Raw genomic sequence first — 20,787 nt, 5'->3', positions numbered from 1 at the left:
AGAAGAGGCGGCGGCCTCTAATACCCCGGTGGATGTTGACGCATTAAGGGGTTGGATCCAACGTACGGTATGCCCGCTCGGCAACGCCAATGCCTCCATATGTAGGCAGAGGAGAAAATCTTTGTTGATGAGGTTGGATTCCAAGTTGGCAGACATGGCCGAAAGAGAAGGGGGCCCTTCAGCTCAGGGTAATTTATTTGGAGATTCTTTCCTGAAAGACTTGTCGGCTTATGTTCACACCTTTACAGCGTTGGACAAGGCGCAGGTTAATATTAAAAAGGTTTTTGCCCCAAAGGTTTTTAACAAGGCTGGACGAGGTAGGGCCCGCTCCTCCGGCCGTTTTTCCCAGGGCTCCTCCCATCCCCGCCAGTTCGCGCCCCGGGGCGCTCACCATACCTCCTCTGCTCGGGGAGCACATACCCACTTCTACCCTCAACAGAACTCCAATGGCAGAGGACGTGCCGGCAGAGGAGCCGGAAGAGCAAGAGGGCATGCAGGTACTTTCTCAGGTGCTAAAAGTTTTTTCCCTCAAAAGTTTAGGGGGCAGACTGGCCAGGTTCCTCCCGCAGTGGGAAGCCCTCACTTCGGATCCTTGGGTGTTACAAACGGTTCAGGGTTATCAAATAGAATTCTATGCCCCACCTTGTCAGTTGTCTTTTCCCCTTCGTCTAGTGTTCGACGAAGTCAAACAATCCCTCATAGATTTGGAGGTAAGGGATCTCATCTCCAAGGGGGCGGTGGTCCCGGCTTCTTACAAGGCCTCTCAGTTTCTAAGTTCCATTTTTCTGGTTCCGAAACCAGACCAGGGGTTTCGCCCAGTTATCAACCTGAAAGCCCTCAACTCTTTTGTGGTGTATCACCACTTCAAAATGGAGGGAATTCATTTACTCAGGGATACCCTTCTCCCTGCGGATTGGATGGTCAAGTTGGACCTCAAAGACGCTTACCTGGTTGTTCCCGTCGTTCCCCCGCATCAGGAGTGTCTCCAGTTTCAGTGGGGGGGGCGGGTGTGGCAGTTTGCATCCCTTCCATTTGGCCTGTCCTCGGCCCCATGGTGCTTTATCAAGCTCATGAGGCCGGTGATGGCCCTTCTCAGATCCAGGGGGATTCGGATCATAATTTATTTAGACGACATGTTGCTCCTAGCCCAGAATTATCAAACTCTGTGTTCTCAGCTGAAGTTCACGGTGACACTCTTGCAGGATCTAGGTTTTGTGATAAATGTAAAAAAATCCATATTGAAGCCTATGCAATGTATCCAATTTCTGGGCTTCAATATAGATTCAAAGCTTTGCATCCTTCTTCTCCCAGACACCAGACTATCCAAGATAAAGAAGGAAATTCGGCTGCTCCTCAAGAGAGGGAAGGTCTCCCTCAGGCAGTTAGCCAGAGTGGTGGGAATGCTGTCAGCATCCATTCAGGCTATCTTCCCTGCTCCCTTACATTACAGAGCTCTGCAGCGCTTAAAAACCAAGCATTTGATCAAATGTCTCTCTTACTCCCAAATGGTGGTATTGACGCCGGAAGCCAGGTTGGAACTCCTGTGGTGGCTCAGGCACATGGAGGCCTGGAATGGCAAGGCAATTTTTGGCCCATCTCCGGATGTCGTACTGGAGTCAGATGCGAGCAGATCAGGTTGGGGAGCCAGATTAGGTCAGGTTTCCACAGGTGGGAAATGGTCGGAGTCAGAGAAACATCTTCATATCAACTGCCTAGAGTTGTTAGCGGGGTCCTTTGCGGTTCGGAGTCTCCTCAAGGATCGGGGGAATTGTTGTGTTCTCCTCCGCATGGACAACATCTCTGCGGTGAGGTACATCAATCATATGGGGGGTACCAGGTCCAAAGTCTTGGCGGATTTGGCAAGAGAGTTTTGGCATTTTTGCCTCGACAGGGATATTACATTGAAAGCGGAATACCTCCCGGGAGTGAACAACGAAGTGGCAGACTGGAACTCCAGGCACCTGCAAGACAGGAGCGATTGGATGTTGAACAGATCTCTTTTTTCCCGCTTAGCGTCCCTCTGGGGTCCCCTGACCATAGACGTGTTTGCCTCGAGACTAAATTGTCAAGTTCCCAAGTTTTACAGTTGGAGACCAGATCCGTTAGCTCTGGGCACCGACGCGTTCCTCCAGGATTGGTCGGGTCAGTTGGGATATGCCTTTCCTCCCTTTGCCATGATAGCGCGGGTTCTGGTCCAAGCACGCACACAAGCAGCGTCTCTGGTTCTAGTCACCCCCTTTTGGCCCTCTCAGGTTTGGTTTCCGGCTCTGCTAGAGTTAGCGGTAGATATTCCCCGTCTCCTCCCTTTCGATCCCCTATTGCTGGTGGATCCGGAGGGTCACCCTCACGAGTTGGTCCTGCGAGGACACCTTGCCCTTATGGCTTGGAAGATTTCAGCTCTTCCTGGTGCTTCAGAGGACTTTCGTAAGACTCTATGGCGGTTATCAGGGACTCCTGGGCACCCTCTACTAAGGTGGGGTATTCCTCAGCATGGAACAAATGGGTTAGCTGGTGTGTGGCTCGGCACCTCAATCCCGTTTCAGCCCCTCCTGTAGAGGTGGTTAATTTTTTAGTGGAGTTGTATAAGGAAGGAAAAGCCTACAGGACTGTTAATGGTTTTCGTTCAGCTATTTCAGCAGGACACCTTTTGGTGAAAGGGGAACCGGTGGGTAGGCATTTTTTGGTGCGAAGAGCCCTCAAATCTATCCGTATGAAGGTTCCACCACAACCGAAATATTCGGTTCTTTGGGATGTTAATATGGTTTTACAGCTCTTTAGGTCCTGGCCTCCTAATGAAGATCTGTCCCTGTGGCAGTTATTTGCCAAACTTGCTATGTTGCTATGTCTAGTATCTATTAAAAGGGTCTCTGATATCAGAGCTTTGGATGTGGATAATAAGATGTTCACCCCTCAGGGGGTTACTTTCTTTATCTCACGAAGGACTAAATGCATGACTTCCTCGATATCCTATCCTGCTTTTCCTGAAGATTGTAAATTATGTGTGGTTAATTGTCTGAAATGTTTTGAGCTAAAAACTGAAAGTTTTAGACCTCCAAATACCTCTCAGCTGCTGATTTCCTTCCGAAAACCCCATAAGCCGGTCTCCCCTTCTACTTTAGCCAGATGGATCAAATGGGTCATGCGAGAGGCAGGGGTGGACACTTCCTCCTTTGGTCCCCACTCAGTCCGTGGCGCTATGGCCTCTAAAGCAGCCTTTCTGGGGGGTAGCTTGGAACAGATTTTAAAAGCAGCTGACTGGTCCAGGGAGTCAACTTTTAAGACATTTTACCATAAACGTATTGCTCATGTGGCGGTGAATGTAATGCAAGGGCTTTGAACTTGCATAATATGAGCCTCCTGTCTTGCCATAGAATACCTAATCCCCCACACTAGCGTGGGATGGGGGTTTAGATTCTATAAAAGACAAGGAGGCGAGTATTAACCCACCCACCCTTACTGGTGTTGGTTGTTGTTTCAGCTTTCGATTGATGACTTTGACGCCGGAATAAGAATGAGTTTCCGTTCCAGGTTGATGACGGTTCAGCCCAGCATCTCCAGAGGAGTTTGGTCTTCATTGTACGTGGAGAAGTGGTTCGGTGATCATGTGCGGAGGATCAGCTTCAGAAAGAGGGGGAGTTGTTAAAGGAATGGACCTATATGGGATGGGCTCGCTCCCTATTGGCTACCTACAGGGCATGACCTGCCCACCATGTTGAACTGGGATGTTCCCATTGCATTGTTATAACTTTATGTGTTTTAAAAATTTCGTTTTACAAAGTTTTTTTCTTTGCTGCTGTGGATCTCAGTAAAGATTGTAATGCATAATACTCGCCTCCTTGTCTTTTATAGAATCTAAACCCCCATCCCACGCTAGTGTGGGGGATTAGGTATTGTAAATCCTAAACCTCTACAATAAAGGAAGTGATGGATTGTTTGCGAAGTAGTGTGTGGGGTTCCTCTGAGTCTGAATGCACCCCGGCAGTGTGCAACACACACACTTACTAAGGGCAGCTGTGACAGGCCAAGGAGTCAACTTAACTGCAGCAAAGCGAAGGCCCTTGGACTCTGGACATTTGAAAAAATACAGGCTCCTATAATGCAACTGAAGGGCTTTCAGTTTATTGGCTGCCTAAGATGAAAGACTGATCTGGCAGAACTTGAGATGTTTAGACATGTTGATTCTTCTGCCGGGGAACAGTAAAAGGCGAGCAAAGTAACTGCTGAATGTGAAAATTCTAAGGCACAGCTGAAAGCCACTATCCACTTTTCTCACCTAACATGGCTACTTCCTGCACCCTTTGCTGTAGCATGGCTACTTCCTGCTCCCTTTGCTGTAGCATGGCTACTTCCTGCTCCCTTTGCTCCAACATGACTACTTCCTGCTCCCTTTGCTCTAACATGGTTCGTCCCTGCTCCCATTGCTCTAACATGGCCACGTCCTGCTCCCTTTGCTGTAACATGGCTACTTCCTCCTCCATTTGCTCTAACATGGCTACTTCCTGCTCCATTTGCTCTAACATGGCTACTTCCTGCTCCATTTGCTCTAACATGGCTACTTCCTTCTTCTTTCTTTTGCTCTAAGATGGCCATTTACTGCCCCCTTTCCTTTGCTCTAACATGTCTACTTCCTTCTCTGTTTGCTCTAACATGGCTACTTCCTTCTCTCTTTGCTCTAGCATGGCTACCTCCTTCTACATTTGCTCTAACATGGCTACTTCCTTCTACATTTGCTCTAACATGGCTACTTCCTTCTACATTTGCTGAAACATGGCTACTTCCTGCTCCCTTTGCTCTAACATGGCCACTTCCTGCTCCCTTTGCTCTAACATGGCTACTTCCTGCTCCCTTTGCTCTAACATGGGTACTTTCTGCTCCCTTTGCTCTAACATGGGTACTTCTAACATGGCGACTTCCTCCTCCCTTTGTTCTAACATGGCTACTTCCTGTTTCCTTTGCTGTGGCATGGCTCCTTTCTTCTCCCTGTGCTCTAACATAGTACCTTGCTTCACCCTTTACTTTGCTCTAACATGGCTACTTCTTGCTCCATTTGCTCTAACATGGCTGCTTCTTGTTCCCTTTGCTGTAGCATGGCTACTTTCTGCTCCCTTTGCTCTAACATGGCTACTTCCTTCTTCTTTCTTTTGCTCAAAGGTGGCTACTTACTGCTCCCTTTCCTTTGCTCTAACATGGCTACTTCCTTCTCTCTTTGCTCTAGCATGGCTGCTTCCTTCTACATTTGCTGTAACATGGCTACTTCCTGCTCCTTTTGCTCTAACATGGCCACTACCTGCTCCCTTTGCTGTAACATGGCTACTACCTGCTCCCTTTGCTCCAACATGGCTACTTCCTGCTCCGTTTGCTGTAGTATGGCTACTTTCTTCTCCCTTCTAACATGGCTACTTCCTTCGCCCTTTCATTTGCTGTAACATGGCTGCTTCCTTTTCCCTTTGCTCTAACATGGTTACGTCCTGTTCCCTTTGCTGTAGCATGGTTACTTCCTGCTTCCTTTGCTCTAACATGGTTCCTTTCTTCGCCCTTTCCTTTCCTTTAACATGGCCACTTCCTTCTCCCTTTGCTCTAACATGGCTACTTCCTGCTCCCTTTGCTCTAACATGGCCACTTCCTGCTCCGTTCGCTATAACATGGCTACTACCTGCTCCCCTTGCTGTAACATGGCTACGTCCTCCTCCCTTTGTTCTAACATGGCTACTTCCTGCTCCCTTTGCTCTAACATGGCTACTACCTGCTCCCTTTGCTGTAACATGGCTACTTCCTCCTCCCTTTGTTCTAACATGGCTACTTCCTGTTTCCTTTGCTGTGGCATGGCTATTTTCTTCTCCCTTTGCTCTAACATGGTACTTTGCGAGGGCGCTAGAGGGCCATCCAAGATGGCCGCCTTGGCCTGAGCTCCCGCAAGTACCCCGCATCAATCCTTCATAATCCTGCTGTTTCTGCACTGCTCAGCACCAATTCCTCGCCCCCTGACTTCCCGGTCTGTCCAGCTGCCTGCCAGTGTTTTCCGGACGTAAATCGGCCACTCCACGCCGGACTGAAACCTCTGAGGCCTTAGGTCTGGGCCCAGCACAGCTAGCCTGCCGGAGTAAAGGGCGCGGTGCCGTGGCCCACATCCAGCCAGCGGACCGCATTGACCATCGCAGCGCCGCCGAGGGACCCCCTCCGCTCGGCCTGAGCCGTGCCCTGCGGGGGGGGCGGATCCGGGGCAGGAGCGAGCTGCGAGGTCCCTGCGGCGCGGGCCCAGCTTCCGCCGTCCCAGCGCGCGGCCATCATCGGCGCCCCGTGACGAGTCACCGGTACCGGGAGAGCGAGGCCGGGGGATCAGCAGCGACACCAGGTACGGGGGGGGTTCGCGCGCCGCACTGAAGCTAGCTCCGGCCCGACCCACCCCCCGCCCACTTACCGCTTCGGCCCCGGGTCCCGGCTGCAGCTCTGGCCGGGATTGGGGGTTAGAGGGAGAGTGGAGTCTCCAACAGCACACGGAGGTGTCGGCCCCTCCGCTCCCCCCTGCTTCGGTCTGGTGCTTCGGATGTGATGGGCTGCCCGACGCACTTGTGGCGATTCTGACCCTGCACCTGATAATTGACATATTGCCTGCCGGGAGAGCAGCCACCCCAGGGCGAGAAGACCGCAACCCAATAACCGGCGTCCCATACTATTATCGAACAATAACCCGTCCAGAACTGTGCAGCCGGACATCTCATACCCTCCCCAGGCAACATATCACAATATACAGCGGCTCCAGCACAAAGGGCACCGAAATGGGGAAAAACGACAAGTCCCAGAGGAAGTTAACTTTCGAAGGTGGTGCGACCCCAAAAGCCCCCGCTCAGCGGGAAGACCAGACTCCCGCCCCCAGCGGGTCGCCCCCGACGGAGTCAGAGGGTAATGCATTTGAAATAAAGGAACTCCTTTTAGACCTGAAGGCCGGCATCGGGAATCTCAACAACAAAATGGACGGCCTCGCCTCCAAGGTAGACCTCCTTCAACATCGCATCGACACCCACACGGAACGTCTAAACGAGGTTGAGCAAAGAGTGTCAAATCTAGATGATGGCACATCATCCCTCTCAACCAAAGTTTCGCAACTCGAGGCCCAAATGAAGGCAACAATAGCTAAATGCGAAGACCTCGAAGACCGTTCAAGAAGGAATAACATAAGAATCATCGGGGTGAGAGAACAGCAGCCGCAAGGCAGAATGGAGGAGTTTGTGGAATCACTCTGTACATCACTCTTCAGTAGAGAATCACTGTCACCAATGTTCATAGTAGAGAGGGCCCACAGGATCCCGTCGACCCGCCCTGTCCCCGGCGCACCACCTAGACCAATCATTGCGAGGCTGCTCAACTACAAAGACAGGGACACCATCCTCCGCATGGCAAGTGAGAAAGGAGAACTGCTGCATGATGGGGACAAAATTCAAGTCTACCCGGACTTCTCTCCCACGGTACAAACGCAGAGGAAATCATTTACTGCCATCAAACAAAGGCTCCGAGCCAATCAATTACCATACTCGATGCTCTTCCCTGCACGGCTCAGAGTACAGCACGGAGAAAGGTTCCATTTTTTCCAATCACCCGAGGATGCACGCATGTTTCTCGACCAGATAGGCTGCCCTGACCAGAATCCTAACCGGCCCAGGCCCCAAAGAGACAGAAACATCAGGATTCCGCCATAATCCGGAGCGACCAGGGGCGAGATGTAAAATCGCAAGAGGACACATCGGAAACAGGCTCAACACACAGTGAGTTCAACGCGGGGCGGGGAAGCTTGGACGGCCCCAAGCGCCCCTAGCACAGCACCAGTTTACTCCCCAGGGTACACTCAGCTACCAGTAGGTCGCGTGGCTGAGTTCCTCGGGGGTACAGTTCTACAGCGACATGGTCTCCACCTGTTACGCTGATTGTTTTAAAGGGTTTGTGTGGGTTCTCTCTGTGGGCCAGTTGGGGGTTGCCCACCTGGAAGAGAGATACACCACGAGCTTGGGGGGGTTTGACCTCGGACGGGGCCCTCAAGGTTCATCAGAAAAGCACAGAGCCTCCAGCTCCCACCCCTCCTCTCGCTCTCCGTCGCCTAGGCAGATACCAAAGTCGTCCAATCAAGCAAGTCTCAAAGCCACCAGCAACAAGGCCAACAAGTCTCTTCCCAGTGCCTCCGCACGGCCAGCTGCAGTAAACAGAAAATGGTCAATTAGAATGCCCCATCCGCACCATTCAAAGTTTTAACATGGAACATTAGAGGCGGAAATATCCCAGCCAAAACTAGGAAAATACTCCAATACCTTAGGTGTCACGAAATCGACGTGGCTATGATTCAAGAGACCCACCTTCTACCAGGGTCGGAGCACCAATGGGCTAAGAGCTGGGGCTGTCACAGATACTACTCCTCTTATTCAACATACTCCAGAGGAGTCGCGCTACTCATACACAGCAGGATGAGCTTCCGCTTGATACGCATGGCGAAAGACGCAGAGGGGAGAGCAATCCTAGTGAGCGGTATCGTAGCCGCTCAGAAAGTGACCTTCGTCAACTCCTACGCCCCGAATACAGACGGCCCTGACAATTTTGGATGGGTACTCACCCAGCTGTCCAAACAGGACCCTGCAACCATAATCTGGGGAGGTGACATGAACACTGTACTTGATCCACTAAAGGACAGATCAAAAGCTTCTCAGCTGCCTCCAACTAAAGCTGGACTTCAAATAAAGGAAATATGTAATGCCTTCAGCCTGATAGACATTTGGAGAGTCTCGAATGGTGATTCACGAGAATTCACATTTCATTCACCTGTACACAACTCGAGCTCTCGTATCGACTATCGCTTCGTTTCGGCAAATGGTCCTCTGACAGGTGATCGATGCTGCATACATCCGAGAACTCTCTCCGATCATTCCCCGATTTTCCTCAACTTAAAACTATCCACTCCGATACCACCGCTACAGCGATGGCGCTTCAAGAACGGCTCGTTAAGGGATGAAGTGTTTTCTTCCGAACTGAGGAACGAGATCAAGGTATTTCTAGATGCCAACATTGGCTCAGTCCCATCCGCAAGCACAATTTGGGAGTCACTAAAATGCTTTATAAGAGGAGTCTGTCATGCCAAGGAAAATGGCATCCATAAGCTCATCAAGCGCGAACTCACAAGCAGCGAAGGAAAACTAAAGAGCCTTGAGCGTCAAGCCACCAGTGGGGCAGATCCCAAAATATCAGCAGCCCTGAAGGAAGAATTGACGAAATTCAATCTCGCAGCAGACCGCGAAATCAAATTCCTGTATCGCAACTGCCAAGCTCGTCAGTACGGAGAAGGCCAAAAACCCGGGGCCCTTTTAGCAAATTTAATCAGAGCCGACAACAGATCTGCACACATTGAATCGATTCGGACCACTCTGGGTGAGGCAGTCTATACCGATGAAAGGATAGCGGATGAGTTCAGGATCTTCTACCAGGATCTATACAGTGCTAAACTCAATAAGTCGTCGACCGCTCCACTGGAGTACCTTGAAGACACGGAACTCTACTGGGTCGAGCATTCTCTCCGAGAACCACTAAACGAAATGATAACGCAAGAAGAGATTTTAGAAGCCATAAAGTCCCTCCCCAGCTCCAAAGCACCGGGCCCCGACGGACTGACTGGAGATTTCTACAAGTCCTTCGCGAGCACCTTGGCCCCTCTCTTGGAGGCAGCATAGGCGGAAGCGCTGGAAAGAAGGCACCTGCCCCCTACTACCTGTGAAGCAAATATTATTCTACTGCACAAACCTGGCAAACCTCCAGAAGACTGTTCTTCATACCGACCAATATCGCTCCTCAATCTAGACAACAAAATACTCACCAAGGTGCTGGCAAGGAGGTTAATGCCATTAATGCCCGCCCTTGTTCTGGCAGACCAAGCCGGTTTCATTCCAGGCCGCAATACGACGTTTGGATTTAGGAGAATGTTCGGTGTCATGGCCGCTCTGGACCCCTCACTGCAGGCTGTGGCGGTGCTTCTCGACGCCGAAAAGGCATTTGACTCGGTCAAGTGGCCATTTCTGTTTGCGGTGCTCACCAGAATGGGCCTAGGAGCCCGATTTATCAACCTGGTCTCTCTACTGTATACCGAGCCTCGTGCAAACATTATTGTAGGTACAGCCAAGTCGGCCCCAATGGTTCTGCAACGAGGCACGAGACAAGGCTGCCCACTATCGGCCTTGATATTTGCTTTGGTGATGGAACCTCTAGCCTCCAGATTGCGAGAACAGAGACAGCAGAGGGGACTCATCATAGGCCCTCACAAACTCATCATCTCTCTCTACGCCGACGACGTAGCACTATTCATCCGAAACCCGGAAGACAATCTCAATCCAGTCATGAGGGAAGTCATCAGGTTCGGAGCGGCGTCTGGATTAAAAATCAATCAGTCAAAATCCATTGTATTCCCTCTAACACCAGCCACAAAACAGTTCCCAGACAACTTCAAACTCACATGGAAGTGCTCCGGAGTTCGATACCTCGGGATACAATTATCTCTGAAACGCCAGGAGGTGTTCCGGGATAACTATGAAGTGGTGGTCAAATCACTTCAGGACAAAATCTTGCGCTGGAGGTCTCTTCCACTAACCCTCTGGGGTAGGATCTCCCTGGTGAAGATGGTGATGTTACCCAAACTATTATACCTATTCAACAATATCCCGATGCTGCTGCAAAAACCCTTCTGGAAAAAGGTGAAAAGCTTGGTCCTCGAACTACTCTGGGCGGGTAAGCCAGCGAGAGTGGCATACACCACGCTAACGCTCCCCGTCACCAAGGGGGGGCTGGCACTTCCAGACCTGGAAAGAAAGATACTACTGGGCAGCTCAAGCACAGTTCCTCAGCCACTGGTACGCCTCCCAAGCAATTCGACCACATGTACAAGTTGAGCGTGCCCTCACAACACCCAACTTCCTAACTGCAGTCGTCCTCAGTCAAATGCCAGCTCCCAGCGACACGATGAATGTGATGCTCACAACGCACAAAGTTTGGAGGACGCTGGCCCAGAAACTTGGGGTGCAGACACGGTACTCCCCACTCCTGCCTGTCAAGTTTATTCCCGGAGTCCCACTGACCTCGGAGACGGTGTTTCACAAGTGGGTCGACAAGCTGAACATACAAACATTGGGGGACCTCTTCACAGAAGACAGTTTTTTAACATCGGAGCAAGCAAAAAGTAAGGGGGGAACCACGGCCTTAGATGTATTCCTCTACTTCAGAACCCGCTACACCATGCAGGCTCTACTGCCCGACTTCCCACGTCAGCCACCAACATGGCAATTATTGCATAGCGTCATCCAAGCGCAGGGCGAAGGTAGGCTAGTGTCACAGATCTATAAAGCCCTCATTCCCTGCACACCTCTCGCCACCTCAGGTGCAAAGGATAGATGGCAGAAGTCGTTACAGGTTAAGATTTCTGAGGAAGATTGGCTCTATAGTCTGAAACAAACTCAAACAGTGGCGCTTAACTCACGCCTAAAACTTATACACTTTAACTTCCTCCATCAAACGTATCACACACCGGCGAAAACCAACAAGCATCATCCAGACACAGAAGCAAAATGCATCAGATGTGGGGTCACCTCAGCAAACTTCATTCACCTAGCTTGGGAGTGCCCCGAGCTTACGCATTTCTGGAATCAAGTTCTGAAGACGACAGCGGCTGTTGTGGGAGAACCAATACAACCAAGCCACACAGCGGCCCTGTTGGGCATGACGAGGCTGCTCTCCGTTCCAATAAGGAAATTGGCAGGGGTAATGTTGACTTTGGCCCACAGGAGGGTTGCCATGGCATGGGGCAGAGGCCCCCCCCGTCAGTCCTCGCCTGGCGCAAAGATTTGTTATATTACCAAGATGTGGAAGCAGACTTCATTAAACTACTCCCTCAGCACGCCAGACCTCCAGACATCTGGGGGCCATTGACACTGTTTTTGATGGGCGAAGCGACAGAGCATGCATTTGCAGCGTCAGACTCGGAGGACACCACCCGGTGAGGGCTGGGCCAGGGTATCTCCACATCCTAGTAGCAATGACTGGAGGGGCGCTATCTCAATTAAAGAGGGCGCTGTTGCAGGGGGACGGAGCTGTGAGGGGGAGGGGGGAGAGGCAGTTGAAGGGTCCAGGCGCAAAGTTTAAGTCCACCCTAATGTGGGTGTGAAGTTGTATCGTGAGTTAAATGCCAAAAATAAAGTTTATAAAAAAAAAATAACATGGTACTTTGCTTCACCTTTTCCTTTGCTCAAAATGGATACTTCCTGCTCCATGTGCTCTAACATAGCTGCTTCTTGTACCCTTTGCTGTAGCATGGCTACTTCCTGCTCCCTTTTCTCTAACATGGCTACTTCCGTCTTCTTTCTTTTGCTCTAAGATGGCTACTTACTACTCCCTTTCCTTTGCTCTAACATGGCTACTTCCTTCTCCGTTTGCTCTAACATGGTTACTTCCTTCTCTCTTTGCTCTAGCATGGCTACTTCCTTCTACATTTGCTGTAACATGGCTACTTCCTTCTACATTTGCTGTAACATTGCGACTTCCTGCTCCCTTTGTTCTAACATGGCCACTTGCTGCTCCCTTTGCTCTAACATGGCCACTTCCTGCTCCCTTTGCTTTAACATGGCTACTTCCTGCTCCCTTTGCTGTAACATGGCTAATTCCTCCTCCCTTTACTCTAACATGGCTACTTCCTTCTCCCTTTGCTGCACAGAGTTCTAATAAAGAACTAGAAGGCCAACATCCGCAGCCCAATGATAGCTCGGACCTCGGCAGCCATGGACGCCATGCTGGTGTATAGAAGTAGTAGAATCCCCAGCATTTCCTATGGAGGAGGCTGCAAAAAATTTGCAAAATGTGTTTGTTTATTCATAGCTTTATGGTAAACAAATGCAACTCACTGTCTAAAGAAATAGAGTGCAGATATGTTCTTTCAGTCAGTGGTGGCCTGATATAAGTGTAATTTGTGATGATTGATGTGCTCAAAGATTTCCCACTGTACTCCAACATGCCCTTTTCCTGTTTTATACCCCAGGATTTATTCCTGTTTCATTCTTGTTTTTCACTTAACGCGTCGCAGGTTTTGCAGGTTTGTAAATTGGAAGATGATGATAGGGTTGTGCATGTGGTTTGAAAGGCCGTGGGCCTGACCTTGTTATCCTTTTGTTGACATTCATCATGGGTCAAACTGAATTGTTGGGACAGCTACTGATATTGTGGCTTCATATTGCTCAAAGATGTTTGAAAATCACAGACCATTTACCCCGTCATGGACCTATAATACGGAAAATATCAAACACTTTCCGAGAAGTAATTTGCCCGACTTGATACCGCTAGGAGAGGATAACACTTGGTTGCAGGAGTGATGAGCTTACGTGTTTCTGAGCAAAAATAGAAGCTTGTGATTTTGTTTAATAATTGCCATACTGTTCCATCAAGCAGCAATTGTAGAAACATGTACACAAAGAGTACCATAACAATGGGCCTCATTACGAGTTGTGCGGTAGATCCACAGCAATTCTGCCAAACTACCACCAAAATCAATTTCCGTTCACCTCTTTCATATCAAAACATTGGCCCTCATTACAACACCGGCGTTAAATCATGGCGCTATTAGCACCATGGTTGGTGCCGGTGTTGTAACGGGTCCACCATGGTTCAATGGGGAATTACCACCCCATTCCAAGGTTGGCGGGGCGGTAATTCCCCATTGAACCATGGCCCTTCCCCATTCCCATTTTCGCCCTATAGGGCTCTATGGTAATGGGGAAGGTGCAAAGTTCTGTACCGCAAATTGCGGTACTGTACTTAGCACCAAGGTCCCTTTGCGGGTCCCTACTTTAACGGCTGGTATAGACCAGCCGTTAAGGTCGGGTCCCGCCAAGGGACCTCGTAGTAAGGCGCTAAGTGTTTAACGGCGCCGCAGCCTTTAACGGCGCTGTTAAACACTTAGCGCCAGGGTCCTAATGAGGCCCATTGTGTGAGAAGAAATGGCCGGGGGGCATAAGAATCCACATGACCTTGCCATCCCTTTTATTTCACTGAGTGTCTATAGGATATTTTGTTGTCGGTTGACTTGACCAATAAACCCCAACGGGTGGGGGCATTACTGGGTCAGATTGATCTGTCATTGTAGGATGCTGGAAATTAGACACCATGTATACACAGTCAAGTTCGGCTCCAATACGTTTTAGTGTGTCCTTGTTTGAATAACTTCCATCACAAACTATGGCACATGCTTGAATTCCAGAATCGCATAGAAGAGTGATGCATTCTGTGGCTAATTGTAAATGCTGGGCTTGTGTTTGCATAAAACACTCCCATTGCAAATGACCAGTTATGCTTTAACCCCACTGCCATGAAGACTAAAGCTTCAGTAGCTAAGTCTTCTTCACTTTCTGGACTTGCCAGGTCGTAGTCTACGGTGCCAACACACTTTTTATGCTCATTATCCCACACTGTTTCTTTCCGAATAGACATAGCATCAAAAATGACCACCCAATCACACATTTCTGGTTTTCCAGATCTGCAGGCTCATAGAAATTGGAACATTTCTTGGAAAAACCTGCTTGGCATCTAACTGTACTGCACCAAGCCCAGAGAGATGTTTTATTTGGTAGGGCAAAAATCGTCTACATAAAATCGTATGCTTTAGGAGAGTAGAAATGTAATGTTAATGCAAACTGTTTTATTTCATCGGAATATCTGTGTGCTTTTAATTTCCGTTGTGCATTTTTCACTTCATTTTTAAGGATTTCCAATGGTAGACCACTGAAGTTAGCCTTTAAACAACTGCAGCCTGTTTCCAGTAATAAGTGTTTGACCTTGCATTCTTTCAGAAGCTCTTCTCATGAGGACAATTTTTTTGCTTCTGTTTTGGTCTTAGCTTTAAGATCTTCAAATTCTGTTTGTCTACAATTAAAGAGGTGTTTTTTGTCAAGTACGGGTGAGGGCACATTATTTTCGGTGTAGTCGTGTTTTCCGAATTCAACACATTTCTTATGTGCTACGTGTGCAATGTTTTCAATGCCCTCAAGGCTTTTCCTTTTTAGAGGAGGCCTTCTTATAAACGGAGAGTTTCTTTTAAGGCCGCGCCCCAGTCTCCTCCCAGGCCACAGCATCAGGGGAGGGCATATACTCCACTGCCGCTCCAGCACAATCGGTTGATGCCTCGCTGCTAATGATACCCCATCCACTGTTTCAGACACACCAGGACGCCTGATACCACCACCATGAACAGGATTCTTGTGCCAAAATGCGGAGCGATTTAGCTAGGCAGCCATCTTTGTTGGCTGCTCAACGGCGCCCCCCCCTGCCCTCTAGTTCTTTATTAGAACTCTGTGCTTTGCTCTAACATGGCTACTTCCTTCTCCCTTTGCTGTAACATGGCTACTTCCTGCGCCCTTTGCTCTAACATGGGTACTTCCTGCTCCCTTTGCTGTAACATGGCTACTTCCTTCTCCCTTTGCTCTAACGTGGGTACTTCTAACATGGCTACTACCTGCTCCCTTTGCTCTAACATGGCTACTTCCACCTCCCTTTGCTCTAACATGGCTACATCCTGTTTCGTTTGCTGTGGCATGGCTACTTTCTTCTCCCTTTGCTCTAACATGGTACCTTGCTTTACCCTTTACTTTGCTCTAACCTGGCTACTTCCTTCTCCCTTTGCTCTAACATGGCTACTTCCTGCGCCCTTTGCTCTAACATGGGTACTTCCTGCTCCCTTTGCTGTAACATGGCTACGTCCTCCTCCCTTTGCTCTAACATGGCTACTTCCTGCTCCCTTTGCTCTAACATGGGAACTTCCTCCTCCCTTTGCTGTAACATGGCTACTTCCTTCTCCCTTTGTTCTAACGTGGGTACTTCTAACATGGCTACTACCTGCTCCCTTTGCTGTAACATGGCTACTTCCTCCTCCCTTTGCTCTAACATGGCTACATCCTGTTTCGTTTGCTGTGGCATGGCTACTTTCTTCTCCCTTTGCTCTAACATGGTACCTTGCTTTACCCTTTACTTTGCTCTAACCTGGCTACTTCCTTCTCCCTTTCCTCTAACATGGCTACTTCCTATTCCCTTTGCTCTAACATGGCTACTTCCTTCTCCCTTTGCTCTAACATGGCTACTTCCTTCTCCCTTTGCTCTAACATGGCTACTTCCTTCTCCCTTTCCTCTAACATGGCTACTTCCTTCTCCCTTTGCTCTAACATGGCTACTTCCTTCTCCCTTTGCTCTAACATGGCTACTTCCTTCTCCCTTTCCTCTAACATGGCTACTTCCTATTCCCTTTGCTCTAACATGGCTACTTCCTATTCCCTTTGCTTGCTTACATGTATGCTGGAACATGGCTCTCAAATCGTACCCTACAAGCCTTGGTGTTTGTATCGCATGTCGTTCTGCAGGGTGTCAGATACGGTCCAGGTTCATGTCAAGGCAAGGGTCACCAATATGTTGGACCTTAGGAGATTGGATGAATCAATCAGGGACCACTGACATCTTGGCTAGATTTTAGGGCTTTCGGCGCTGTCCCCAACAAAGATACACGCCCAGGGCCAAAGGTTGATGAGCTGGTGGGTAAGCTAGGGGCGGCTTTGACTTGTCTTTGGAAGATTTCCTTACCCAGCAGGTATCCAGAAGTGCCCTTTTGGCTAAGGCTGATGGATCATGGCTTTGTAGGACTGGCACATTGCTGTGTCACCTACTTAGGAAGCATAGCTGTATTTAGGTGCAGCTGGGAGGGTCATCTGAGGAAGGATGTACGGCACTGCAAAGAGTTAAGGCCACCATTAAGGCTTCATAGTTGGTGGTGGTGGTGAAGCGCAGCCTCTCACGCACAAAAGATGGGAACCGCTCGTGAACCAGACCCAGGGAAGAGCTTTTGTTGGCCTCACTGTGTGTTACCGTTGACTAGTGGGCCTTTGGCGTCACACATCTTCAAGAAACATTCTAAGAAGTTCACTGTTCTAAGGGCTGGAGGATGCCCCGTGTGTAGGTCCAGGGACGCATACAGACCACAGCCAGCAACTCATTGCTGAATCTAATGATAGGATAGGCTCCGTCTTATCACAACTAAATGAAAAGGCAGGGAACACACCATAGAAGTCTTCAGTCACCAAATGACAGGTAGGGAGAGGAGCTGGGCCACTGTTGAAAAAGAATGCCAGGTTAAGGTTTGCACCTTAATGTGCTTTAGTTCTGCCCTTTAGACTTTATCTTCAAGATTCAAGGTGATCACAAGCCTGTCATGGTTGATAGAGAAAAAGACAACACAAAGGCAAGGCATATAGCGTTAATACCCCGTTCCAAGGGCTTCGCTAAGGCCTATAACAAGGGCACCGGGATGTTAGCCCCATTCCAGCCCCTAGGACAGGGTGCTAACGCTATTAGCACCCCGGGTCACCAAAGCAATAAACCAGGGTGTTAAAAAAAAAGGTATTTTCATTCAAAGAACGGGACGCCACGCACATCCCTTTTATTGAAAGAAAATACTGTGCCAAGATGTTCACCATAGTTATGGAAGGCGAAGCTCCATATGGAGCCCCTCTTTTATTTCCATGGCGCCCGCAAACGAAGGAGGTAAGCTGATGCCACCTCAATCAGGTAAGTGGGGAAGGTGAAGGAGGAGGCTAAGTTTAAACATAAAAAAAAGGAAAGGGAAAGGGTGGGGAGAAGATGACGGACCGCGGCGGGGAGACAGCATGCAGGTTCCATGCAATACGGGCTGAGATCAGAGATTTCAGCCCGCGATCCGCGGAACCGGATTGACTGCGCCTCCCGCCCTGGGTGCTAATACGGTTTACACCTTTATTAGACACAACAGAAACTAAGGGATTAGGTGTAACATGGGTTCAGAATCCTACAGCAAAATGTAGGCTTTCTTTAGGATCATTGTCCTCAGTCCTTCCTTCTCTCCCTTAAACAATTAGTTTTATTTTTATTTTATTGTTTAAAGCCCAGATCTAGCTTGAGAGCGCTGCACAGAGTGTGGGTAGCCAGCATTTGGGCTGGCATCTTTTAACAGTAGTGCAGTACTGTGAGTTACGGTTTGTGCGCCAATTGGGATTAGTCCTTGGTCAGTCAATGACACCTCTTTTTTGAGGATAACGTCACTCAAAGTCTCTGGATTAGAGTTCCCCACTCTTCTTTCTCAGTCATGTGTCTTTCTCATCTTGAAGGTGCTCTTGACTTCAGTAATACATGGCAACACCACCCTGGTGTCCTGGGTCGCCTGGATGTGGGTTAGGTCATGTGTCAGACTCTTACATGTGTTAGATGGCTGGATTTTTAGGCTTTCCAGGCTGTCCGGACCGCCACTTGGTTTGCTCCTTCCACAGGTTAGGAGTCTATCGAGGATCTTAAGTCGTGACCAGCCCTTTCTCCTCTGATTTCTCAGGCTCCCCCTCCTCCTTCCAACCCTTTCTTTATTCTGCACTTCACCGCCTCCCCTACCTCCCCTCCCAGTTCACTCTTTATTTGCTCTTTGTCACTCTGCCATGCTTTCAACTCCTCCTTCTCCTCTCCTATCTCCTCCTGGCTCTCTAGACATGACTTTCCTTCCTTCAACTCTTATCTCCTTTTCCCCCCTCACTCTCCTAGGCTCTTGACTCACATGACTTCACCTCAGTCCTCGACTCTCCCCCGATTACCTCTGCTCTTGGATTTCCTCCCTTCACCTACACACTTGCTACTCCCTTCTTCACGCTCACCCTTTACCTTCCTTCCTTCTCCTCTGCTCGCGATTCTCCTTCGTCCACTCTCCTATTTTCTCTCTACTTTTCCTCCTCGCTGAACCACCACCCACTAGTCTCAACCGCAAGCTCTGTACTCCTGCCTCCCACACTAGCTCAGCTCCCCTTTTATCTACTCACAGGCCTGAGCTTAAGGCCCTCGTCTAAACCAGTGAGGTCAAGTGTGAATGCCATGTTAGTGCATTGCCTAATTGGCTGGTGTTCATGCAAACATGTCTGTAATCTGGAAGTTTGCGTTGGGCAGACAAAGGTTCTGAACTACACCTCTGGCAGTAGGACGCTGAATGCATGTACATAAGCAGACAAGTTAACTGACCGGTCTCCGATGAATCCTCATTTAAGGTCTCAGCAGGGACACACATTCTGTATATGCCTGCGACGATGGTTGCAGTGGTGTGTTTGGGAGATGACACAGGGGGTCGGACCCAGCACCCACTATGTGATGTTGGACCCAGACTTGTGTGGATGCCCTGGTTTCCCACCACAAGACAAGGGGACTGCCGCATGTAGGCTGCTGCCACTGCAAGTGCCCCAAATCGTCCCCATCCCCGCCGTCAGATGAGGGAATGGGCACTATTGACCATTTAGCTCAATCCTTGCCTGAAGGAGAAGTAAGCGCAATGGCCCATGGTTATGTGGTCCTATGATAAGGGAAGAACGAGAATGGGAGTGTAAAGCTACCAATTGTAGCTTTCAACAGAGCTTAGCTGCCCTGGACATTGCAGTCCACAAGCAGGAACAAGACGACTCGCCAGTTCTCCATCCATGTTCTAGCATGCACTGGTGCAAATTCTTAGATGGCGATCGGACTAATGAAGCCTTGGTCCACGGAGTGGAACATGTGAACAGAGGCACATTACATTCACCATAGTCTTTACAGCATAGAAACCACTAGCACAAAGTCTTTATTATACACATCTGCAGGCCATAGAGTGTAGTCTGCTGGGGCAAGAGTTTAGGCATCTATAAATGCCCAGATAAAGCATTGGGGATTGTGGGAGCTTGGAGTAGTAGAGGGACCTGGTGTAGAGAAATGGAGGTGCAGAAAGAGCTGAATATGCAGTAAGAAGAGGTGGTGGAGTGAGATCTGATGGTGCAGGAGGTGGAGCGAAAGCTGACGATGCAGGAGGGAGCGAGATTTGATGGTAGAGGAGGTGGATCAAGAGTTGACAGTGGAGGAGGAGGTGGAGCGAGAGTTGACAGTGGAGGAGGAGGTGGAGCGAGAGTTGATGGTAGAGGAGGTGGAGCGAGAGCTGATGTGGAGGAGGTGGAGCGAGAGTTGACAGTGGAGGAGGAGGTAGAGCAAGAGGGGAGGTTGACTGGAAGGAGAAGAGGCTGGAGGCAAACAGCAGGGGAGGAGAGAGAGACCTTAGAGGAACGCTAATGAGGAGAAAAGGAACTAGAGGGTGTGTCATCCGGCAGATTGACCACGCCACACTCAGCACGCAGGTAATGAGGCCCACATGGATGGAAGTGCTTCAACTCCAACTTTTTAGACTAACTTGAGGACTTCCCATCCTCCTGCATCACTTCCTCCCAAACTGATCCCTCCACAGCCGTGCCTCTAACACAGCGATTCTGATACCACGACATGAAACCTCCCACCTTCTTAAACTAAACATTCATAACTCAACCCATTTCTTCGATCAGTCTTACAGGTTTGGTATAGACCCGAAATGGCTGGCCTTCCATTTGCAAAGAGGTGCTTCTTCTTGGCGAGATGTACTCGCGCGCTTCCTAATCTTCGCCAGATGCTTCGCCGTCCACACATTTGAACCCCATGCATTATGCGATGTTAGCAAAATCTAGACCTGTGAAAGGTGAGACATTTTCTGACTAGATGGTCTTGGGGACACCATATGCCGCGAGGATGCGATCAAAAGCCGGTATGACTGATGTGGCAGCCGTAGAAGGTATTTGTTTCACCTCGGGAACCTTGAGTATTCGTCCATAACTACCAGTACATAGGAGCCATCCCGTATTGGGCCAAAATAATCAATTGCCAGGTCTTCCCAGATGCCATCCAGCA

This window comes from Ambystoma mexicanum, chromosome 6p, assembly GCF_040938575.1.
Source record: "Ambystoma mexicanum isolate Mex_15411 chromosome 6p, UKY_AmexF1_1, whole genome shotgun sequence".
In the NCBI taxonomy this organism is placed as follows: domain Eukaryota; kingdom Metazoa; phylum Chordata; class Amphibia; order Caudata; family Ambystomatidae; genus Ambystoma; species Ambystoma mexicanum.
Note: the sequence above shows the minus strand (reverse complement) of the source record.